The sequence below is a fragment of the Monodelphis domestica genome, chromosome 4 (assembly GCF_027887165.1).
Source record: "Monodelphis domestica isolate mMonDom1 chromosome 4, mMonDom1.pri, whole genome shotgun sequence".
Taxonomy (NCBI): domain Eukaryota; kingdom Metazoa; phylum Chordata; class Mammalia; order Didelphimorphia; family Didelphidae; genus Monodelphis; species Monodelphis domestica.
The window spans coordinates 135,901,336-135,925,397 of NC_077230.1; the positions used below are offsets into that span (position 1 = coordinate 135,901,336).

Consider the following 24,062-nt stretch of genomic DNA (forward strand, 5'->3'; position numbering starts at 1 on the left):
CTGGTGGCTGGTGATTAGAGAAAATTACCAGAGCCTATGAGTTGAGAGACATGGAGATAGTCTCAGCTCCATTGCTGCTATTACTGCTATCCAGAAAGAAACCACTGAACCACTGTCTATAAGGCACAGAATACTTAGTCATGGATAAAAATGAGATGGTACAGAATTCCAAATTGACCAAGTAGGCTTAGAGATGATGCCTTGACACCATACATGAGATCCATAACTGAGAAAGGAACTAAACTATTGAATGGGAAAAGGAATTTTCTCTCTGTTACTTATGATCTGAAGCTCATCTTGGAGAGTTAGTTTGGGTTTTTTTTTTCAGTTATTGAGCAAGGATACAATGTTAAAGTAGAAAAAAGTAGATGGCTGTAGAATACAAAAATAAAATGGAAACTAAGCTAAGAGATATCTAGAATGATGTATTGTCTTTTTGGAAATCTTGATTCTTAATGCTTCACAAGCAAAAAGGAATTTTTTTTTCCCTTTGAAAATGAAAGATTACTACTATTATTTGTCTGAGGGTGTTACTGTGGCTGGCAAGACAGAAAGAATGAATCAATCACAACAAACATATCAAGAAGGAACTGAAAATCAGCCAAAAAGGAGATGCCAACAAAAATGTCCTATGAGATTGGTTCTACTCCTAAACTTCTTTGTGTTTGTTCTATTTTAGATCCTAAATTCTCCAGAGAAAGTTTGTTCCTTTGTAAAGGCAGTTTTTGATGCAAATGTTGAAGTTAAATGAAGAATCATACAAGACAGTGTGAATATTGACATTTCTGAAAGATAATATGATATTGTGGATATCAGATACCCAAGGAAATGGACTGAAGGAGGATGAGAAAGTTAACCAACATTCTCCCATTTATGAATTTCTCCCAGAGCCTTTATTTTTGTGATAAGGCCCAGACCATTCAAACTTCATCTGCCTTCCTTCAACTGTTTCTAGTTGCCTTTTTGGGTTAAATTTTCCCATTAAAAATAAGTCCCTTGAGGGCAAGGAACATCTTCCTTTTTTTTTCCTTTTAGAACTCAGCACACTGCCTGGCACAGAGTAGATAGATGTTTGTTACCTTGCCTTACATCTTTTTTCTGTCTCATTCTAAAATTTATATAGCAAGGTCCTAGGTTCAAATCTGGCCTCAGACACTTCCCAGCTTGCCCACTTAAACCCCATTGCCTAGCCCTTACCACTCTTCTGCCTTGGAGCCAATCCACAGTATTGGCTCTAAGATGGAAGGTAAGGGTTTTAATTTTTAAAAAAATTAAAAAATAAATAAAATTTACACAGCAAATTATTTGTCATCCATACTGTCTCACAAACTTCGGTTTTGATATTTCCAAAACAATTTTATGCTTAATATTAAGAGAGCCTATAGGGCCAGATAATATTTGAGGAATTATCTGCTTTATTTGATGTAGCCAATATAGGGATAGGAATTTTTATACATCTTTTATGCCTTTGTATTTTTGATACATTGTCATTTCACAAGAGCAGTATTTTAAAAAGCTTTCATGGCTAAACAAAGTAAATGCCTACATTTTGATTTGTCATGGATTGGGAAAGGGGAGGCAGAGTGACAGAAAGATAATTGTTTTGCAGCCACTGGAATGGTTACTGTGAGTATTTTGGTGTTGGGGCAATTATGATTGAGCAGAAACAGATGTCCCAGAGACATTATATGTTACCCCTCTGTGGGATATTGTACTAGACATGAAAGCTTGGTGAATTATAGTGGGGGAAATTTAGAGATGTTGCACCAGGAAGTAAACAAAAGAAAGAGACTGACTCTTGAGCCCCTTCCCATACTACTTCCTGTTTCTTCCTTCCCAACTGTCTTGATGGAGATTTTCTCACAAATGGTAAGTTGTAAATTTTTCCACTAATAACCAATCCTACAAGCTAGTACTTTAACTAAAGGATCTTTTATCCTCTGGGGAGAAGGGGATAAGATGAGGCTGGGGAAAGAGGGAAATTAGGGTCTAGCTAATTTTAAATTATCTTGTTGATTGAAGGCTTTGGAATAAAGTCTCTTCAGAAAACAAAACTATATGTATATCCCCCTAAGGGTAGATAATAACAGCACTGCTAACAAGTCTCTTCTGAGCAAAACCAAATATCTCTTCAGCTCACAGTATAAGTAGAAGGCAATGGCCAGAAAAGAGATGAAGGAGGTTTGTCTTCTACCTTCAGGCAGAACATCCAAATCAATTCCCAAGCAGCTGGAGTCCTAACTGCCTTTCCTTCAAGCTTCCATTGGAACAGTCTCTCCCCTCCCCTGAAGATTTGTGTGTTCCACATGTTCTGAGCTCTCATTGCTTTGCAGATCCAACTTTTTGTCTTTGCCCATGCTTCTTCACTCACACCGTATACTGTTTCAACATGTAAAATTTTAAAATTGCTGATATGAAAATATTCCTTAAAACAAAAATTTAGCCTATTTGATTTACTCTGGAGAATAAGAAAAAATGTTCACATTTCATTATTTATAAAATCACCTACTGTATGTTTTTCTTATTTTTACAACACACATTTTGTGTGTTTTTAAAAGTCTAGGTAGGCTAAGAACAAATGTAAAAGCAAAGATAAACTAAAAATAAATGGTTGATACTTGTAAAGAAACTATATGTCAAGCATAGTAAAAAAAAAATTAAGTATTTGACTTTTTAAAGGTCTTTTTTTGCATTTTGTGATTTTATTTTTGATACTGGCCCAACATAAATGTGTTATAAATATAGTCAATAGGAAAAACCCTTGAGATGATGGCTAACTTATTGTCTCACAGAATTTTTATGAACAATCCAAACATAATAGTTAAGAATTTATGTATTAAGCTGATGTATGTGTAATAAATATTTTATGACTAGATTAAAAAAATCATTGCTATGCTGGATCTAGCACCTTTTCAAGGACGCCTTTATCACAAATTTCCAAAAGCAAGTGAACAAAGACTTCATGGTAATATGCAAAAGGTAGAGAAAACTATGTTTGCTCCAAGGACTGGGTCTCTCATTCCATAGCCTCTAGCAGTCATGCATATATTTATATAAAGTACACATTATTTATCCCAACAGAATATAATTTCATCTTTGTCTTTGTATACCCAATTCTGGAACCTAATAGTCACTTAAGAAACATTATTGGGTAGATTAAATCATTGACTCAAGTGACTTGGTTTTTTTGCTCATTAAAATGGAACTGGTTCAAAGCATTGTTTGCACCATTTGTGAAGAATGGTTTACTAAGTATATTAAAACACTGCATAAAAGACAAGGGTTACCAATAAAGAAGAACAAATCATTTCCAAGAACTGTTTATCACATTAGAAGTATCCATTTACTTTCCAATCTATTTATCTTCATATCATTCCTATTAGATAGATGTGATGTCAGATGAAGAACATTGTACTTATGGCCAGGAGACTGGATTTCAATCATCACTTTGCTACTTACTGCCTACGTAACCTTGGAAAGTCACTCAAGGAAACTGAAACCCCAGAATTTATCCTCAAAATGGTAAGAGCGATCATTGTAGTGCTTACTTCGAGGAGTCGTTTTTAAAATTTAATGAGAAAGATATAAAAATGCTTTGTAATCACAAGGCATAAGGGGTGAATTCTTATTTTAAACAAAGGATAGGAATTGTTATGCAATTTTGGTTACATGAAAAGAAAGCTTGTTCATATATAATAATGGTAGCATTAATATACCACGGACTATGTGCTAGACAACACAAATAATATAACTAGGATAAGAGAGGAAGCTTTAGTTAGAAAAATAAATTATAGAGGGAGCCAGCATGGGTGGAGAGTGGCAGCCGGTGGTGGCCAGTGGTGGTGATGGGGGGGGAGGGGGCAGCCAGGGAAGATGGCGGAAGCTGGGGATTTTTAGTAGGTTCTGATTCAGGACAAGATGAATTACCAATGAAAAGTTTATTATCTACTGTGATTGTTAGAAGTTATTAAACTTATGAAACTATGGCAGAGAGAGAGAGAGAGCATCATCTGTACACCCAAAGTGTGAGCCATACATTTTTTCTGTCACTAGTCGGAGTATGAACTTAATGATCTGTGGAGTAGTTCTGTTCTTGATTGGAGTATTTCTTGCTCTAGTATTAAATCTACTTCAGATTCAGAGAAATGTCACACTGTTTCCACCAGATGTGATTGCAAGCATCTTTTCTTCAGCATGATAGGTGACACCCATTGGGTTATTGGGTTATTATACCCTTTCATTGACAGGCATCTAGGAGAGCCACGTAAATTTAAAAGAGTGGCCCAGTGTAATGCGATATGTAACTGTCTTTGTTGGTATAAATCATGCCAGTGCTAAAGTAGATTTTGACAACAATATACAGTTGTCTCTCATTCTAGCTGCACTATCCATTGGCTTGTGGTAGACTTTTGATAGAGAAGTGCTTTTGGCCTTGGAGTAGGAATTGCTTTCTTGGCAACCTTGGTCACTCAACTACTAGTCTATAGTGGGGTTTATCAGTATATATCTCCAGATTTTCTTTATGTCCCTTCTTGGTGACCATGTATATTTTTTGCTGGTGGTATAACAATGGGAAATATTGGTCGACAACTGGCCATGTATGAATGTAAAATCACTGCAGAAAAATCTCATCAAGAATGAAGAAAGCAAAAATATGTTTTTGTACAGAAAAATAAACAAGATTTAAAGAAACATGTAAATGATAGAGATACCAAGAAAATATTAGACTGTAAAATTGCTAAGATGCAGTTTTTCCCTTCTGTAGTATATATTACTGCAATCTGTGATTGCTACGTGTCAATCAGTTACAGACCTTTGTGTATTTGATTTTAGTAACTATAAAAGATGAGGATGAATCAAAAATAAGAATACTGGTTAATAGAGGAGTTAATTTTTTTAACATAACACATATTGTAACACAATGTTAATGTGATGAAACATTCTATTGTTGTCATGTAGAAAATGAGTATGTTATGAACATTGAAAAAATTATTGAAATAGCATAATATAAAGAGGAAAGCCAAGAATTCAATTGAATGGCTATATTTTCTCTTTTAATTTTTAATTTCCTGTCTTTTATTTTCCTATGCACAGCAGTGTGTTATGGGTAGCCTACTTTATTGTTGGGATTCTATCTTAATGTGTAAAGAAAAGCCTGAGCATTTGAATTTTGCATCTTTTGTGATAAAGATGAACTTTTTGTGAAATGTTTTAAAATACATATCTACCTGCAATACTGGAGAGGATCCAAAGAATAAACACCTATTTAGACAGATTTTACTTGTATTGTATGTAAAGCCCATAAGAGATTATCAGCATTATTGTTTTTCAGTATGAATTTAGGAGAGGATGGAGTAGGCAAAAATAAGGTTCATGAAAGAGTAAAACTAGAATGAATGTGAATTTTGAAAAAAAATGGCTTTCTTCAACTACGCAATGTTTAAAGTGGCTTTTTAACAGTCACAAGGAATTTAGCACCTCTTAATTCTTTTGCACATATGAAAAACTCCCAAATCTGTAGAAGTGAAGGTTCTAATGCTCTTTTGGGGGTTCTGGTAATTGTTAACAAACCATTTTGGCTTGGTTCACTTATTAGAACCCTTGGATTTATGGCCTCATTATATGCAATTGGGGGCATGTAATTTTTTTATGTATTAACATACCCAATAGTGAAGAGTTCCAGTCTATTGGTTAAATATGTATTGAAAGTTTTATGTATATTAAGGGTCTTATTTTAAAAAATTATAAAATATATCTGATAAGGATCCAAAGCTCAAGATATGTCAGTAACTACCTTACGCATATATATATGTATTACATATATGGACATATATATATACATATATATATCAAAAGTCATTTTCCAAATAGGCAAGTGGACAAAGGATATGAATAACCAATTCTAAAAAGAATTTCTATTAATCGATAAATGAAAGAATATTCGAAAGTACTAATAATATAAATACAAATCAAAATAACCCTGAGGTTGTCCTTCCTTGATATATTAACAAAGATGGCAAAAGTTAGAAATCTTAAATCCAATAAATCATTAATGGTTTTGGAAAAAAGTATTGTGTGGTAGTGAAATTGTCCAACTATTCTGATATGCAAATGAGATTGTGTGAATAGTATTCAAAAATATCCATACCTTTTTATCAAGGGACTCTAATGCTAGCCATATGCACCAAAATATTTATAGCAGTACTGTTTAGTAGCAAACAGCTAGATAGAGTACACCTTAGAAGAATGGAAAAAATAATTGATATACTTAAATGTAATAGAATATTACTTTATTGAAAAGTGATGAATATAGAGAGAAAAGGAAATGCTTTTATAAATTAATGCAAAGTAAAGTAAATAGAAACAGAAAAATATATGCTTGAATACAAAAATGTAATTCGAGAGAACAAGAGCAAAAGAGTTAAAACTACATGATGAGAAATTATAATGACTAAGCCTATCCCTGAATAATAATAAAATACCTTGACCTTCATCTTTGTTGGGGAGGGCAAAACTTAGGTTAAGAACATTGCATAAAACATTAGACTTTCTTCATATGGTAGTTGTGCTATGCTTCTTTTTATTTCTCTTCTAAAAAATAATATTTTTTAGGGCTAAATCTCTAGTATGGTGTAAAAGATTAGGCAATGTAAAAATAAAAGATATTGATTTTTTTTTTGTTTAAAGAAAAAAATATTCTAATGAACTAATGATGAAAAAGAATTTCCATTACCACAAAAGGAACAGATGTCAGAAAACAATTATTAAAAATTGCATCAGCATGTAAAAAAGTATTCTTTATTACTTCTGAGGTCCAGGAATAGTCTTCCAAGAAAACAATGCTAAGACAAATTAGGAATCACCCAAAATTTTATTCCTTAATATTTTCTATAACTCCTATGGTTTGCTAATTAATGATACCTTCTTTTCCTACCAGTGTTGTAAAATCCACCTTGCAGAGGGATGTTTGAATTAGTCTACTTGCCTATTGTAGTTTCATCTGTGCATTACCCCTCTATTACACTGATCAAGATGTCAATACTATTGCAATGATTATTTGGGTCAAATAGCTCCAATTCTCAAGAAAACATACTGTTATCACAGAGGGAAAAAGTTATATTCCTAACGCCAAAATTATTGGAATTATTGTTTTTTACAAATGAATTATTAAATTGTCAAACTGGTATTTTTGGTAATGATTTTTAAGGCCATATTTCTCTTTATGTTTATTTTTCAGTTATTTGGAATAAAAAAAAATGTTTTTCAATCTTTACATTCTGTTTTAGAATCAATACTGCATATTTCCAAGGCAGAAGAATGGGAAGGGTTGGGCAATGTGGACTAAGTGACTTCCTCAGGGTCATTCAGGTAGGAAGTATCTGGGGTCAGATTTGAACCTAGGACCTGCCATCTGTAGGTCTGACTCTCAATCCACTGAGCCACTCAGCTGTCCCAGTTATTTACTATTTTAGTGGCCTTTCCATTTTATCCTAAATTGCATTTCATTTAATAGGGTAAGGCACCTTCATTCTACTATCAATCTTCATATTTACTTTCTTTATTCTTTTCCTGTCATGAATATAGATTATCACCCATCAAATCCCATTCTTGAAAAAGCATCCAAGAACATTTCTAAAGAGTAGAGTTTTTTATTTATTTTGGTTTTATATATATATTGATACCACATTAGAAACTTAAATAGATACATTCAAAAATATGTTATTTATCTATTTGAAAATAACAATAATAAACATGTTATATTTTAATATAAGAAACATTTTTATGAAAAAAAAATTTCCAAAAAATCTTGTATGATGAATGTCATTGATTTACATATTTTTGCATTTCTCTTTAATGTCTTGTTAGAAGACAGTCATTCTCATATCTGCTTCTGAATTTAGTATATTGCAATATGTTGTTCTGGTTGAAGTATTTAAAGAAAAGCCCAACTTATCAAGATGAAATGGGGTAATATTTTAATGAGAAAATATTAGTATCATCAAGAAAATGTTTTTGAGCTTTTAGACCCCTAAAAATGTTCTTGAGTATCTTCAGGAGCATAGAGACTACATTTTGAGAGCTATCATAGATAACTGGATTGACTGAGATGAAAGATGCCTTAAAGTTAAGTTTCATCCCCTTTCTTCTTTTTTTTTTTCAACAAATTATGAAACGAGGTCCTGGAAAGACAAAATAATATATCCATAGCCAGTTTGTGATCAAATCAGAAATCAAGATGAAATATACTAACTCCCTGTCCATTCATCATTTTTTTTAATTTCTGCATTTCTTCTCTTGATATTTCTGAGTCTCACTTTCCACTTACTTTGGAATAAAGAGTTTGGGGCTGGTTGTTCCTCAAACCCATTTTTAGTTCTAAAACTCTATGATTCTTTGTGATTTTTTTGTAGAAAGTGTCACCTCAGGGCACCTAAATGGCCCAGTGGATAGAGGACCAGACCCAGAGATGATGGAAGGACCAGGATTCAAATTTGACCTCATATATTTTTTAGCTGTGTGACACTGGACAAGTCACCTAATCCCAATTACCCAGTCTTTACTATTCTCTTGCCCTAGAATCAATATCAATCACAAAAAAACACAAAGGTTCGCCTGTTCCCCACCCAATTCCTTGGATTCTCAACAAGTTAAGCAGTAGTTGCACTAGGCATATGAGAAAGTGGAGAACACCTGTGAATGAACCCCATTCTCTAGACTCCACTTACCAGTCCTATAATCCTCATGTCCCTCAACCCAGCTCCCCCTCCTCCAATCTTCTACTGTAAAACTATCCAACCCTTCTATTGTACTCTCTGGAATGCCTACTCCATTGGTTATAATCTTAAACATCTTTCTCTCCCCTTTATTACCTCCATCTTCTTGAACATACCGAGACCAGACTCCATCCTGAAAACATAGTTTCCAGGCTACCCTTTGTAGAACTGGTTACACTTTCACCCATTCACCCAGATTCTCCTGGTAAGGAATTAGATTCCTCCTTGCTCGCCATTAATAGTTGCTGGGGACCAGCCCCTTACGACCCCTGAGAGGGGAGGGGGGAGAGAGAGAAGGAAAGGGGAAGCGACAAAGAAGGTACGGACAGCTTTCACATAGTGTGCAAAGAGGAGTCGTTTATTGAGGCAAAAGCATGGTATATAAAGGAAAGGGGGAGAGAGAGAGATTAAAGATGGAGCTTGGCCAAGCTCCTGCAAGGACAGCCATCAGCTAGCCTGAAAGAGGAGAGAGGGGGAGAGAGAGCGAGGCGGAGCTTGCTGGGCCATAAATACCATTTGCTACGTAGTACATAGGGATGACCCTCATTGGTCAATGACAAGGCATAGGTGTGGTTTCTCTTAACCAGGGGAGAACAAAGAAACCTGTTTTCCCGCCTAACCTGGGAGAAGCTGGGGTCAAGGGTCAGGGGCCTTCCCAGCCATGAGCACTACTGAGCATGCCCAAGACTGACTGTTCCCCTTGCCCCTGGGCTGCTACAAATAGTCAAAGGTTCTCTCTATAGAACCATCACTCTGTGACCTCTACCCTTTTTATTATACTTCAAAATACATTTAACTTTTATTCAAGATCCTTGTAGCTATTGTCTACAGACATCCAGGACACTTTCCTTCTTTTCTCAATGGGTCAGTGCCTGACTCGCAGTCTGTCTCTCCTCCTCAAAACCTGAACTCATTGGAAGACTCGGGCATGCAAACTGATACTCCCTCAAAAATCCTAATGTCCCAGTTCCTCAGTTTAGTCATTTCCCTTTCCACCCAACCAAAGATTTAAGCAGAAATAAGCCACACTCTTTATCTTGCCATCAACCACAAATATTCCAATTCCAAGTTCATGAACTCTAAAATTATTTTATCTGAACCAATGGTCTTCATCCTTATTTGTAACCTCATTCCCTGACTACATTCCATTCTCTTACATATTTTGACCCCTTTCTGGATTAAATCCACTATACATAGTCTTCTTCTCTTGTCCATTGCTCCTTAATCCTTAGAAGACCTTGCTCTTCCAAAACCATCCTGAAATCACTCTCATCATTTTCTGTTTTTGCTTCTGCCTATGTGCTACTAATGGAAGCTGATGAAAATCACAAAGCTATGATTTTCCATTAGAGATAGTTGGATGGCAGGAATCAGAAAGACTTAAGTTCAAATATGCCTTGAGGTAGTGACTAGTTGTGTAGCCAGCCCTGGGCAAGCCATTTAACTTTTATTTGCCTCACTTTCTTCAACTATAAAATGGAGATAATGAATAGCACCCATCTTGCAAGGTTGTTGTGAGGATCAAATGAGATATAATTTGTAAAGCTCTAAACACAGAGCCTGTACTGATGCTACATAAACATCTATTCCCCTCCCAACTAAAAGTTCATGTTACCTTATCTCAACTGGGCCCTGACTATGGCCATACAATCCTTTTATAACTCCTAAATTAATTCACTATTACACTCACCACAATATCTCTTCCAGGCCTTTTTATTCATCCTCAAGTCTCCCATAGCTTTGTCTTCCCTATCACCCAAGAACTAACTAATATTTTACTGAAAAAAAAATAAGTCAATTCATAGAAAAATCCTTCTCTTCTGTTTCTCATCTCATATCAGTTAAATTTCTTCTACCACAATCTCCTTCACCTTCACATACTATTTCACAGAAAGAGATGGCCCTGATCCAGTTCCAGTCAATTTCTATGTCTCTTTGGTACTGGCCTACTTCCTGCCAACAGGTCCATGTCCATTACTCTCCATCTTCAGTCAACTTTTACTTGATCTATCAAACCCTGCTATCTATTATCCTATATCTCCCCTCCCTTTGGTGGCCTTCAAGAAGACTTTCTACCACAGGTGACTCCATTCTCTTTCCTTTTTCTCTCTTCTTAACACTTTTTAGTCTAATTTCACATTTTATCATTTAACAGGAACTCCTTTCTCCAATTTGATTAGGGATTTTTTAATTGCCACATTGCTTCTTCTGTTTTCATTTTTCTTGACCTCTCTATGAGCCCAAGACAGTTTTCTTGCTGGATTTTGGTGACAACAGTCACTCAGTTCTTTATTATTTCTTATTCATGTACCCCTCTGTTTCCTTTGGTGAATCTTCAGACACGTCACACTTGCTAATCCTTGGGGCCCCATGCCTAGACAGTGGACTCACTTCCTATGTTATTTCACCACATTATCACAATAGTTCTCATGGTTTAATTTCTTACTCTATGATCAAACTTTATGGTATATTCTGCAGTATATTATTCAGGTAATTACTTCAAATCTCCCATTTCTGTGCCTTTGTCCTGCCTATTCCCCAAACATGGAATGCTCTGCTTCCTCATCTCTACCTGTTGATTCTCTTGGTTTCTTCAAGATTCAACTAAAATTCTTTTGCCCAAGGCCTTTCCTGGTCCTCCCCATTACAGATTGCCTTTATTTACTCTGTACATCTGTATGGGGGAGGAAGAGAGAGAGGGCATCCCATGGAGATATTAACTAGCAGTTTCACACATCTCATGTTAAACATCACTATGTCCATGATAACATGCCAAAAGACAACTTAATGGAAGCCAAAGAATCCGTTCAAACACAGAAGCCCCAAGAACAACCCTTGACAAATAGAGTCCATGAATCCAACAAAATCACATAAGAAGAAATAGAGATACTGAACAGAGACAGTGAAACTGAAATAAAATAATGCCCAAGACAGATAGTATAAATTTTGGTTAGTTAAATCAAGGAGGGTTAGTGAAGCCTGTGAAACACAGGAGAAGCGGTTCCTTGCGGAACCTGGGAGTTTATTTGGGTGGATTTAGAATACATTAGAATTATTAAAACTATGTACAAATTTCAATCTCAAGACTAGACTAAAATATCATTAACCTCTACAATCAACCACATAGGAATAGAATAGTCACCTTACAATCACACATTAAGAAAGATACCTACATTCATTACATTAAAAAAAAAAATCGCACTTGCACACATGAGGATGGCACAAACATCCTGTATAAATTTTCACTCACATGCATGAACATATTCACTCTTACATGCACACACACATTAATCTTACACACACACATGAACCTGTAGTTCCGGATACCTGAGATAATCTTTTAAGGTGAGACAACAGGCAAGTATGTATCCTGTAAAAGAAAAGGCACTACGGACCTGTGATAAACTTCAAGCAATACCAAAGGATGGAAGATACATGGACAACTGGAAAGAACTTTGAATTAAAGACATTATGGGGAATGAGCTTAAGGAAAATAGGTCACGTAAGATTAATTGCCAATCACATTAACTTCACATATCTGGAAGTACATTCACATGCACATTGGAATAAATATGCATCCACCATTATATATCTAGAATACGAACAAATTTTATACTGACATTAGGGGCTATACCATAAATAAGGACAACCCATAAATTGTATATCTGTAAATAAATCTCTACTACCAGAGTATATATACATGTATATATGTATTTAAATAACATGTGGCATATTTAAATGTGTATTAATAGTGGACATATATATGTTCATATATACACATGTGTACATATATATAGCATACGAATGATCTAATCCAGTAATATAGATAGAAAGGAGAGTAAAAATACTAACCATTAATAGACTGGTTTAAAAATGGAGATTTGAACCCTAGACATCAATCCCCAGTAGTTCTTGATACTTCTCAGAATTCTCTATAATCTCACCTGAGTCTCCACTTGGGCAAGATCACAATTTAGTATTTTAATGGGCTCGCTGCCTCCCAAGAGCCTCTTCCTCTACTCAGATATTGCAAGATATAGTGAGTAAGATGTGAATGGGCTAATCAGCCCTAGGCACATGGTTTGTTATTTTATATCCTTGATTTCTAATAATCTTAATAAACCTCATAAAATATAATACTTTTATTACTAGAAACTACTTTAACTGTTAGTTTTGGAAACCATGAAGGGATGAGAACTTCTCAAAAACAATTTTTTTAAAAGATAGCCTAGATAATTCTTTTTTTTTTTACTTTTTAAACATTATTTTATTTGGTTATTTACAAACATTATTCATTGGAAACAATGATCATTATCTTTTCCTCCCCCCGCCTCCCTACCACCACTTCTCCCATAGCCGGCGCACAATTCCACTGGGTTTCACATGTGTTCTTGGTTCGAACCCATTTCCAAGTTGTTGGTATTTGCACTAGAGTGTTCATTTAGATTCTCTCCTCAGTCATTTCCTCTCAGTCCCTGTAGTCAAGCAGTTGCTTTTCATCGGTGTTTTTACTCCCACAGTTAATCCTCTGCTTCTGGATAATGTTTTTTAGATCCCTGCAGATTGTTCAGAGACATTGCATTGTCCCTAGTGGAGGAGTCCATTGCCTTCGATTGTACCACAGTGTATCAATCTCTGTGTACAATGTTTTCCTGGTTCTGCTCCTTTAGCTCTGCATCACTTCCTGGAGGTTGTTCCAGTCTCCATGGAATTCCTCTACTTTATTATTCCTTCTAGCACAATAGTATTCCATCACCAACATATACCACAATTTGTTCAGCCATTCCCCAATTGAAGAGCATCCCCTCATTTTCCAATTTTTGGCCACCACAAAGAGCGCAGCTATGAATATTCTTGTACAAGTCTTTTTCCTTATTATCTCTTTGGGGTACAAACCCAGCAGTGCTATGGCTGGATCAAAGGGCAGGCATTCTTTTATCGCCCTTTGGGCATAGTTCCAAATTGCCCTCCAGAATGGTTGGATCAATTCACAACCCCACCAGCAATGAATTAATGTCCCTACTTTGCCACATCCCCTCCAGCATTCATTATTTTCCTTTGCTGTCATGTTAGCCAATCTGCTAGGTGTGAGGTGATACCTCAGAGTTGTTTTGATTTGCATCTATCTCTCTGATTATAAAAGATGTAGAGCACTTTTTCATGTGCTTATTAATACTTTTGATTTCTTTGGCTGAGAACTGCCTGTTCATGTCCCTTGCCCATTTATCAATTGGAGAATGGCTTGATTTTTTGTATAATTGATTTAGCTCTTTGTAAATTTGAGTAATTAAACCTTTGTCAGAGGTTTTTATGAAGATTGCTTCCCAATTTGTTGCTTTCCTTCTGATTTTAGTTATATTGGTTTTGTTTGTACAAAAGCTTTTTAATTTCATGTAGTCAAAATTATTTATTTTACATTTTGTGACTCTTTCTATGTCTTGCTTGGTTTTGAAGTCTTTCCCTTCCCAAAGGTCTGACATGTATTCTATTCTGTGTTTACCTAATTTACTTATAGTTTCCTTCTTTATGTTCATGTCAGTCACTCATTTTGAATTTATCTTGGTGTAGGGTGTGAGATGTTGATCTAATCCTAATCTCTCCCACACTGTCTTCCAGTTTTCCCAGCAATTTTTATCGAATAGTGGATTTTTGACCGAAAAGCTGGGATATTTGGGTTTATCACATATTGTCTTGCTGAGGTCACTTGCCCCAAGTCTATTCCACTGATCCTCCTTTCTGTCTTTTAGCCAGTACCAAATTGTTTTGATGACTGCTGCTTTGTAATATAGTTTGAGATCTGGGACTGCAAGGCCACCTTCCATTGTATTTTTTTTTCATTATTTCCCTGGATATCCTTGATCCTTTGTTATTCCAAATGAAATTTGTTATGTTTTTTTCTAAATCAGTAAAGTAATTTTTTGGAAGTTCTATGGGTATGGCATTAAATAGATAGATAAGTTTGGGTAGGATGGTCATTTTTACTATATTGGCTCGTCCTACCCATAAGCAGTTAATGTTTTTCCAATTGCTCAAGTCTAGTTTTAGTTGCGTAGAGAGTGTTTTGTAGTTGTGTTCATGTAGTTCCTGTGTTTGTCTTGGGAAATAGGTTCCTAAGTATTTTATTTTGTCTAAGGTGATTTTGAATGGGATTTCTCTTTCTAGTTTTTGCTGCTGAACTATGTTGGAGATGTATAGAAATGCTGATGACTTATGCGGGTTTATTTTGTATCCTGCAACTTTGCTAAAGTTGTTGATTATTTCAATTAGCTTTTTGGTTGAATCTCTAGGATTCTTTAAGTAGACCATTTTGTCATCTGCAAAGAGCAATAACTTAGTCTCCTCCTTGCCTATTTTGATGCCTTTAATTTCTTTTTCTTCTCTAATTGCTTCTGCTAGTGTTTCTAGTACAATGTCAAATATTAGAGGTGATAATGGGCATCCTTGTTTCACTCCTGATCTTATTGGGAATGCATTTAGTGTATCCCCATTGCAGATGATATTAGCTGATGGTTTTAGATATATACTGTTTATTATTTTTAGGAACAACCCTCCTATTCCTATGCTTTTTAGTGTTTTCAATAGGAATGGATGTTGTATTTTATCAAAGGCTTTTTCTGCGTCTATTGAAATAATCATGTGATTTTGTTGATTTGCTTGTTGATATGGTAGATTATGTTTAACTAATATTGAACCAGTCCTGCATCCCTGGTATAAATCCTACTTGATCATGGTGGATGACCCTTCTGATCACTTGCTGGAGTCTTTTTGCTAGTATCCTATTTAAGATTTTTGCATCTATATTCATTAGGGAGATTGGTCTCTAATTTTCTTTCTCTCTTTTTGATCTGCCTGGTTTTGGAATCAGTACCATGTTTGTGTCATAAAAGGAATTTGGTAGAATTCCCTCTTTGCTTATTATGTCAAATAGTTTGTATAGTATTGGGATTAACTGTTCTCTGAATGTTTGATAGAATTCACTTGTGAATCCATCGGGCCCTGGGGATTTTTTCTTAGGGAGTTCTTTGATGGCCTGTTGGATTTCTTTTTCTGATATGAGATTATTTAAGAATTCTATTTCTTCTTCTGTTAGTCTAGGCAGTTTGTATTTTTGTATATATCCATCCATATCGCCTAGATTGCTGTATTTATTGCCATAAAATTAGGCAAAGTAATTTTTAATGATTTCCTTGATTTCCTCTTCATTGGAGGTGATGTCCCCCTTTTATCTTTGATGCTGTTAATTTGCTTTTCTTCTTTACTTTTTTAAATTAGATTGACCAGTACTTTGTCTATTTTGTTTGTTTTTTCAAAGTACCAGCTTCTAGTCTTATTTATTAAATCGATAGTTCTATCACTTTCTATTTTATTAATTTCTACCTTAATTTTTAGGATTTCTAGTTTGGTTTTCTGCTGGGGGTTTTTAATTTGATTGCTTTCAAGGTTGTTTTATTTGCATTTCCAATTGATTGATTTCTGCTCTCCTTAGTTTGTTAATATATGCATTGAGGAGTATGAATTTACCTCTGATTACTGCTTTTGCTGCATCCCAAAACGTTTGAAAGGATGTCTCGCTGTTGTCATTTTCCTTGATGAAATTATTCACTGTTTCTGTGATTTCTTCTCTAACTAAACGATTTTGGAGTATCATATTGTTTAATTTCCCATTAATTTTTGATTTGGTTTTCCACTTACCATTACTGATCATTATTTTTATTGCCTTGTGATCTGAAAAGGCTGCATTTATTATTTCTGCTTTTCTGCATTTGTATGCCATGTTTCTGTGACCTACTGTATGGTCAATCTTTGTGAATGTGCCATGTGGTGCTGAGAAGAAGGTGTATTCCTTTTTGTCCCTATTTATTTTTCTCCATATGTCTATTAACTCTAATTTTTCTAAGATTTCATTCACTTCTTTTACCTCTTTCTTGTTTATTTTTTGATTTGATTTATCTAAATTTGATAATGGTTGGTTCAAATCTCCCACTAATATTGTTTTACTGTCTATTTCTTCCTTCAATTCTCCTAGTTTCTCCATTAGAAATTTGGGTGCTATATTATTTGGTGCATACATGTTGATTAGTGATATTTCCTCATTATCTAAAGTCCCTTTTAACAAAATATAATTACCTTCCCTATCCCTTTTAATCAGGTCTATTTTTGCTTTGGCTTTATCAGATAGCATGATTGCAACTCCTGCCTTCTTTTTATCAGTTGAGGCCCAGAAGGTCTTACTCCATCCTTTAATTCTGACCTTGTGGGTGTCTACCCGCTTCATGTGTGTTTCTTGAAGACAACATATGGTAGGGTTTTGGATTCTAACCCATTCTGCAATTTGTCTACATTTTATGGGTGAGTTCATTCCATTCATTGTTCAAAGTTATGATTATGATTTGTGAATTCTCTGGCATTTTGATATCCTTCCCTAATTCTAACCTTTCTTCTTTAGTTCTAACCTTTTAATCCAGTGATTTACTTTGAATCAGTCCCCCTTGTCCCCTCCCTTGATATGTTTCCCTTTCTAGCCCCTCCCTTTTTGTTCCCTCCCCCAACCCCCTCTCCTTCCCTCCCTTTTTTGTGTTCCCTCCCCCTTACCCCCCTTGGTTTTCCCTTCTCCCTACCCTTCTTGGGTAAGATAGAATTCAAGATCCCAATGGATCTAGATGTTTTTCCCTCTCAGAGTTGATTTCCCTGAGAGTAAGGTTTAAGTAAAAACTCTCTTCCTCTCCTTCTTATAGGAGTTTTCTTCCCCTCCCTTTCCCGTGTGAATCTTTGTGTGAAAAAGATTATTCTATTTTATTTTCCCCCTATTTACACATTACATTTTCCATATATTAATATATATAGATTGATATAAATGTAGTCCTTATAGAAGAGAGTTTGAATAAATGAAAAGATAACAATTTTCTCCTTTTCCCTTTCCATCATATTTACCTTTTCAGGTATTCCTTGCTCTTTGTTTTTCGATATCGAACTTTCCACAGAGCTCTGGTCTTTTCTTTGCAAAAAGTTGGAAATCTTCTATTTTGTTGAATACCCATACTTTTCCTTGGAAGTATATAGTCAGTTTTGCTGGATAGCTGATTCTTGGTTGAAGACCCAGCTCTCTTGCCTTTCTGAAAATCATGTTCCATGCCTTACGATCATTCAGAGTGGAACTTGCAAGGTCCTGTGTGACCCTGATTGGCATTCTTTTATATCTAAATTGTCTTTTTCTGGCTTCTTGTAGGATTTTTTCTTTTGCTTGAAAGCTTTGGAATTTGGCAATTACATTCCTGAGAGTTGTCTTTTGGGGATTTAGTGTAGAGGGTGTTCTGTGAGCTCTTTCAGTGGCTGTATTGCCCCCTTGTTCTAGAATCTCTGGGCAATTTTCTTTGATTATATCTTGTATTACGATGTCGAGTTTGCTGTTTATTTCTGGATTTTCTGGAAGTCCAATTATTCTTAAATTATCTCTTCTTCCTCTATTTTCCAAGTCTGTCACCATTTCAGTGAGATATTTTATGTTCTCTTCTAATTTCTTGATCTTTTGGATTTACTTTATTGATTCTTGCTCTTTTACCTGCTTGTTGTCTTCCAGTCGCCTAATTCTGACCTTTAAAGCCTGGTTTTCCTTTTCAGTTTGGTCAAACCGGTTTTGTAGTTGCGTGAAATTCTTTTGCATTAATTCCCACTTTTCCTGCCAGAAGGCTTCCATCTTTTTTATCATTTTCGATTCAAATTCTTCAAAAGTTTGTGGAGAGTTTCCATTTCCTTTGGATGGTTTCGGTGCATTTGCTTGTGTTTCCTCTTCTATCTCCTCTGTATTTTGTATTTTTGCTCCATAAAATGTATCCAAAGTTGCCCCCCTTCTTGTTTTTCTTGTTTTTTGAGGCTTTTTTGCTTCTGTGCTGTTTGCCATCTCTATCTGAGTGAGCGGGGCTGGGCTCTTCTGTTATCTGTCTGGTGTTCAGTGGCTTTAGCCCCAGGAAAATTGTCTGTCTTCCCCAGGAAGCCCGGAATTGCTGGTGTTTTGGTGTTTTGGTGTTACTACCCTCCTCAGTTCCCTCCCAATGCTTCTCTGTTGCCTTACTTCTATGCTCTGTGCCTGGCTTGACACTCTCAGATGTATTTCAATGCCTTTGCTGGCCAGAGGAGCCTGCACTCTGGATGCAGCCTTAAGCTCTGAGGCCCTTTTGCCAGCCCTGAGGGTTACTGTTGTTTCAGATGACCCTGCTCTCTGAGGGGGGAGGGGCTATGGCTTCCTGGAGTTCTGAGGGCTGGTGATAGAATTAACCTTGGACTGAGTATGCCCTGAGGCAGGGATCTTCGGTGAGACTCAGATGGAAGGATCTGGTCAGGGGGCTACAGGCACCCCCCCCCCCGTCTCTCTCTGTTTCCCTGCTGTCTGGGTGCACCCACGACTGGCTCAGGTTGTTTTCAATGTACGGCCTTCAGAATAGCCAGCTCCCGAGGCCCTTTTGCCTGCCCTGAGGCTCCTGCTGCTGCCTCAGATTCAGCACTCTGGGTTGGGGGGGATGGGTCCTGGGACATTCCTTTTGCCTACCCCTTAGATACAAGTGATTTCGGGTTCTGGCTTTTGGGGGGCCATACCTTTTGATCCAGGTCCAGGAGGAGTGTTCCCGGGGTCTATTCTGTTGTTTGTTTTGAATTTCGGTGTCTTAGGAACATTCAGTTTGAGATCGGTAAGGAATGGTTTCTGGAGCTCTGAACTTTAGCTTTCTCTAAGCTGCCATATTGACCGGAAGTCCCTAGATAATTCTTTTAAGCCATGTTCCTCTTGCCAAGGCTTTTCAGCAAAGCTGATTCTTGAATTACTCCTGACCTTCTTGACCAATATTGCTCACCTGGTCCTGGCCCTGACTGCCTGGCTCCTGCTCCAGCTCCTGCTCCTGCTCCTGCTCCTGCTCCTGCTCCTGCTCCTGCTCCTGCTCCAGCCCCAGCCCCAGCCCCAGCCCCAGCAACTCTGGCCTCTGACCCATATCACTCATCGCCCCAGGTCCAGCCCCAGGACCCAGGCTGCTGGTAGCTGTCCCAATTTCTTCAGAACTCACAAACACCAGCTGGTAAAAATGGGGGTGATCTTTCCTTAGGCTATAATTAGCATCCACGTGGTGGCAGGGGACCATAGGTGGGGAGAAAGAGGAGAAGAAAGAGACTTCCAAATAGGAAGTTACAAGCATGGCTTATTTAAAAGAATATCTTTTACGTACACTGATTCTGTTACTTATCTCACCTGAGATTCAGGGGGAAAATTCAGCTTCCTGTAACTCTTTGGCCCAATTTGAGATTCCTAAAACCCACCCTCACTATGGGTGACCAGCTCAGTGGCTCAGTGGATTGAGAGCCAGGCCTAGAGATGGGAGGTCCTGGATTATAATCTGGCCTCAGACACTTCCTGGCTGTGTGACCCTGGACAAGTCACTTGAACCCCATTGCCTACCCCTTACCAATCTTCTGCCTTCTGACAATAAGTATCTTAATGGATAAAAACCAAGGAATATTAAAGAGACTGGAGGTTATATTTTAAGGCATTTCAGAATCCAATGTTTTATAAAAATCTCTGTATTTTATTGCATTTTGCTTATTGTTTTGCTTAAGATTTAATTTTCTTGGTTTTAAGTTCATATATTAATGTATTCAATACTGTTTTGTTACACTGGATCATTTTAACGTACTGGGTTTTAACTGCTGTTATATTCTGTTGTTTTTCCCCTATAACTCTACTGAACAAATATTATTGAATAAGCCCATATATAAAAACAGCTTTTTTTCTGTTTTGAATTTGTAAATTTTTATCTAAAGGATGTATAGATTTCATTAAAAAAATGGTTACAATTGTATAACAACCTTTGCAAAATTTAATGAGCTAAATATCTCAAACTGATTTTAAGAGGTCCTTTAGACATGATTTATAGATTTGTTTCAACAATCTCTGATCATTTTGCCTGCCTCTTACAGAAGGTAAGGTCCATTTTAGTAGATGAAGTGAAATACAATTATAGTCCCCACCTCCCACATTTATAAAAATGTGAATGGATGGGACATCACAGTCTCATGCCAAAAGAGCTGGGAAGTTAATCCCAGGGCATTGTACCCCTCTGGATGACTCCCAAAAGAGGAGCATCTCTCATTTATAAATCTTCAACTCAGTTTACCCAACATCAACAGTTCAGAGATTTGGGTTTTACCTAGATTCCTCTGCCACATTTTTAATGATATCTAGATTTCTTGATGATGTTCTAGACCCAAATAAGTTTTACTTTGTTTAAAAATGTATTTGCCAAGGTTGAAAGATTTGCTACATTTGTAAAAATTGTGACAAATATCCATCAGTTCATAGGTTCTTTAAATGTCATACAACAACTTATGTGAAATATGATAGTGGGTTTGTTTGCTATTGTAATTAATTGGGCTATTGAGAATTTTGAGGATATTGATACCTACATATTTGTACTACTGTTCTTTATAAGAAATAAAACTGTTACCTTGTGAAATTCATTTGCTTATACTCACAGTGGATCATGGCCAGGCATGAAGAGGAAATGGATCTCATTTTGGTGAGAAACCTTGTATTCTACATTTCCTTAGCTGACACAATGTTTCAATGATTATAAATTATATTTTTGAATTTAAAAACTATTTTATTATTATATTTTGCTTACATGTGCAATATGCTATTTTAGATTTTTTTTATTTTTTCTCTCCTTTTTATATTTGAAGCATGTCACCAGTATTAAGATTTTCTTTAACTTTTTTGATTTAGCAGTAATATAATTTTAAAATACATTTGCTATAATGTAATGCATGCCCCAAAAGCTTGAGACTATGAAAATGATGCCACTAATTGTTTAAAAAAAATATGGGATTTTGCTTAATGATTCTGTCTGATTCCAGGACAAGATATACAAAAAAGCCGTTGCACAGGGCCAAAGAAGCACAAAGCTAAACCTAAATTGTGCCAAAAGAGCACACAGACAAAAAAGAAAAGAAAAGAAAAGAAAAGAAAGAAACCAATCCAGGAAGGATTGATTCACTTCTAAGCCAATACAAAGGACTTTAACCTAGTGTGAAGACTCGAGATTGTAATGCTTAACAGACGTTAAGATGAAGACCTTCCTTGTATCCACACTCTTTGTGAAAATACTTACAGAGGAGTACCTCAAATTTTGCTCCAACCTGGCTCCTATAATCTAGTCCCTGTTCTGTCTTAAATAATGTGACAACTTTCTGTAGTCCTGGCTACTGACTGGGTAACTGTATCATTGCTTAGGTTAAATTGGGCCCTTTAAATTGGGCCCTGATTCAAGAACCTGTTATAGATTTATTTTTCCTTTACTTGCAACTTTTACACATAAGACTTTGATAGTCTATATTTCATCCAGAAATTATCTCTTTTTTTATTTTGGATTTTTTAAATGTTTTTTATTTCTTTTGCCAATTAATTCATATACCTCATAACTCAGCCATGTTTCCCTTAATGATCCCTGTGTTTTTCAATCACCCTATGGGGGGGGGGGATGTATAATTATTATTATTTTAAATTGCAAAGTGTAAATTCCTTTTGAGAGTAATTTTAGGTTAAGAAACATGTTACCTCTCCAAATCCAGAAACTGAGCTGTTTGGAGAAGTCCTTGATGCCTCCATAGACCACAAGCTGAGCATGAGAAGATCAAGAATAAACTTTGGGTGTGGTTGATTGAACATTTACTTGTATGTATACTCTTATGCCAAAGGAGACTGCCCCCTAACTGGCTTTTTGTCATTGAGCCTAGCAATCATTAGTTTCATTCTCTTTTCCTTTTACCCACAAATTATTGCAATCTTTAAGTAGATTATGTTTCCATGATCCTTTTGGGGAAACTGGTTTCCCAATACGATCATAGGGGGGTATGTAAAAATGGAGATTTGAGCCCCAGACTTCAATCCCCAGAAGTCCTTGGTACTTCTCAGAATTCCCTATAATCTCACCTGAGTTTCCACCTGGGCGAAATCACAATTTAGTATTTTAATGGGCTCTCTGCCTCCCAAGAGCCTCTTCCTCTACTCGGGCATTGCAAGATGTAGTGAGTAAGCTGTGAATGAGCTAATCAGCCCTAGGCATGTGGTTTATTATTTTGTATCCTTGATTTCTAATAATCTTAATAAACCTCATAAAATATAATACTTTTATTACTAGAAACTAATTTAACTGTTACACAGGGACAGAGTAGTTTAGGGTGGAAAAGGGAATATTGTAAGTGGAAAGATAACATAGGGACAGAATAAATCAGATTTCATTAGATACAAGTTTATATATATATATATATACACCTATAAATGTTATGAATTGTTACATTGGAATTAGCATTACATAAAGCATAGGATAGTTCAATTTTACTTAAGATTTAAATTTTATATTGATTGTAATAGGAACCACTTTTGTATTAAGAAATTGTTATATTGTAAAAATTTTGTTGGCACATAATCCTAACTCTCTTCCCACAACTCAATCTTAGCATAAGATATGAAAATTAGATTAGCAAATAAACACATTAGGATAAGATTTATTATTTGGGGAGTGGGTGGTTAGATGGGAACAATAAGTAACATAGATAGATTAGAATAGACATAGAAGGTAAGTAACTGGCATGGGCCAAGGTGGCACCATGTAAACAACAGGAAATGGAGGATTTGTTACAGAGGCTGGCACTAGAGAAAAAGTGCCAGGCTGAAGAGTATATGAAATTGATCACCTTGATGGGGAGGGGCCCCAGGAGTGAAACCCAGAGGAGAAGACTCTGACTGGGAGAGCAGTGAGGGTCTCTCCATCTTGAGAAGCTGAAGGGAGAAGTTGAGGAAAATACTTTATCCTGAGGGTTATCCATTTTTCCTGCTGGTGACTGGAAATCATTCCCCTCAACACTTCCCAATTGAAGGGACTTCTGAAGAGAAACCTAAGCACACTTTACCTCAGCTCCTGTTGCCCAGGGGTGAATCAACCTGACTTTCTCTCGGGGGGCTCAGGCTGCCAAGGCCTGAGTTCCCCCCAAACTCAAGGAGGTAGGGGAAAGGGTTTAGATAGAGACAGGAACCCCCTTTCCCCACTTTCCTTCTCCCATTCTTCCCTGCTTGTTATTCCTTTTGTATTACCTGATTGAGTTGACATCAAAATTTATCTGTTCCCCAACCTGAGTGTGAGTGAACAGATCAAGGGGAGACACTTTGATCTCAAGTAGTTGAGGGGGGACAAGAGGGACAAGAGTGAATTGGGGAGAGTAGCTAAGGAGGGAAGGCAGAAGGGGGAAAAT

General features: G+C 36.3%; 1 pseudogene; it reads left to right on the top strand.

Annotated features, from left to right (window-relative positions):
- Positions 1-3,874: 3,874 nt before the first annotated feature.
- Positions 3,875-5,707, top strand: LOC130458879 (insulin-induced gene 2 protein-like; annotated as a pseudogene).
- The last annotated feature ends 18,355 nt before the right edge of the window (positions 5,708-24,062 follow it).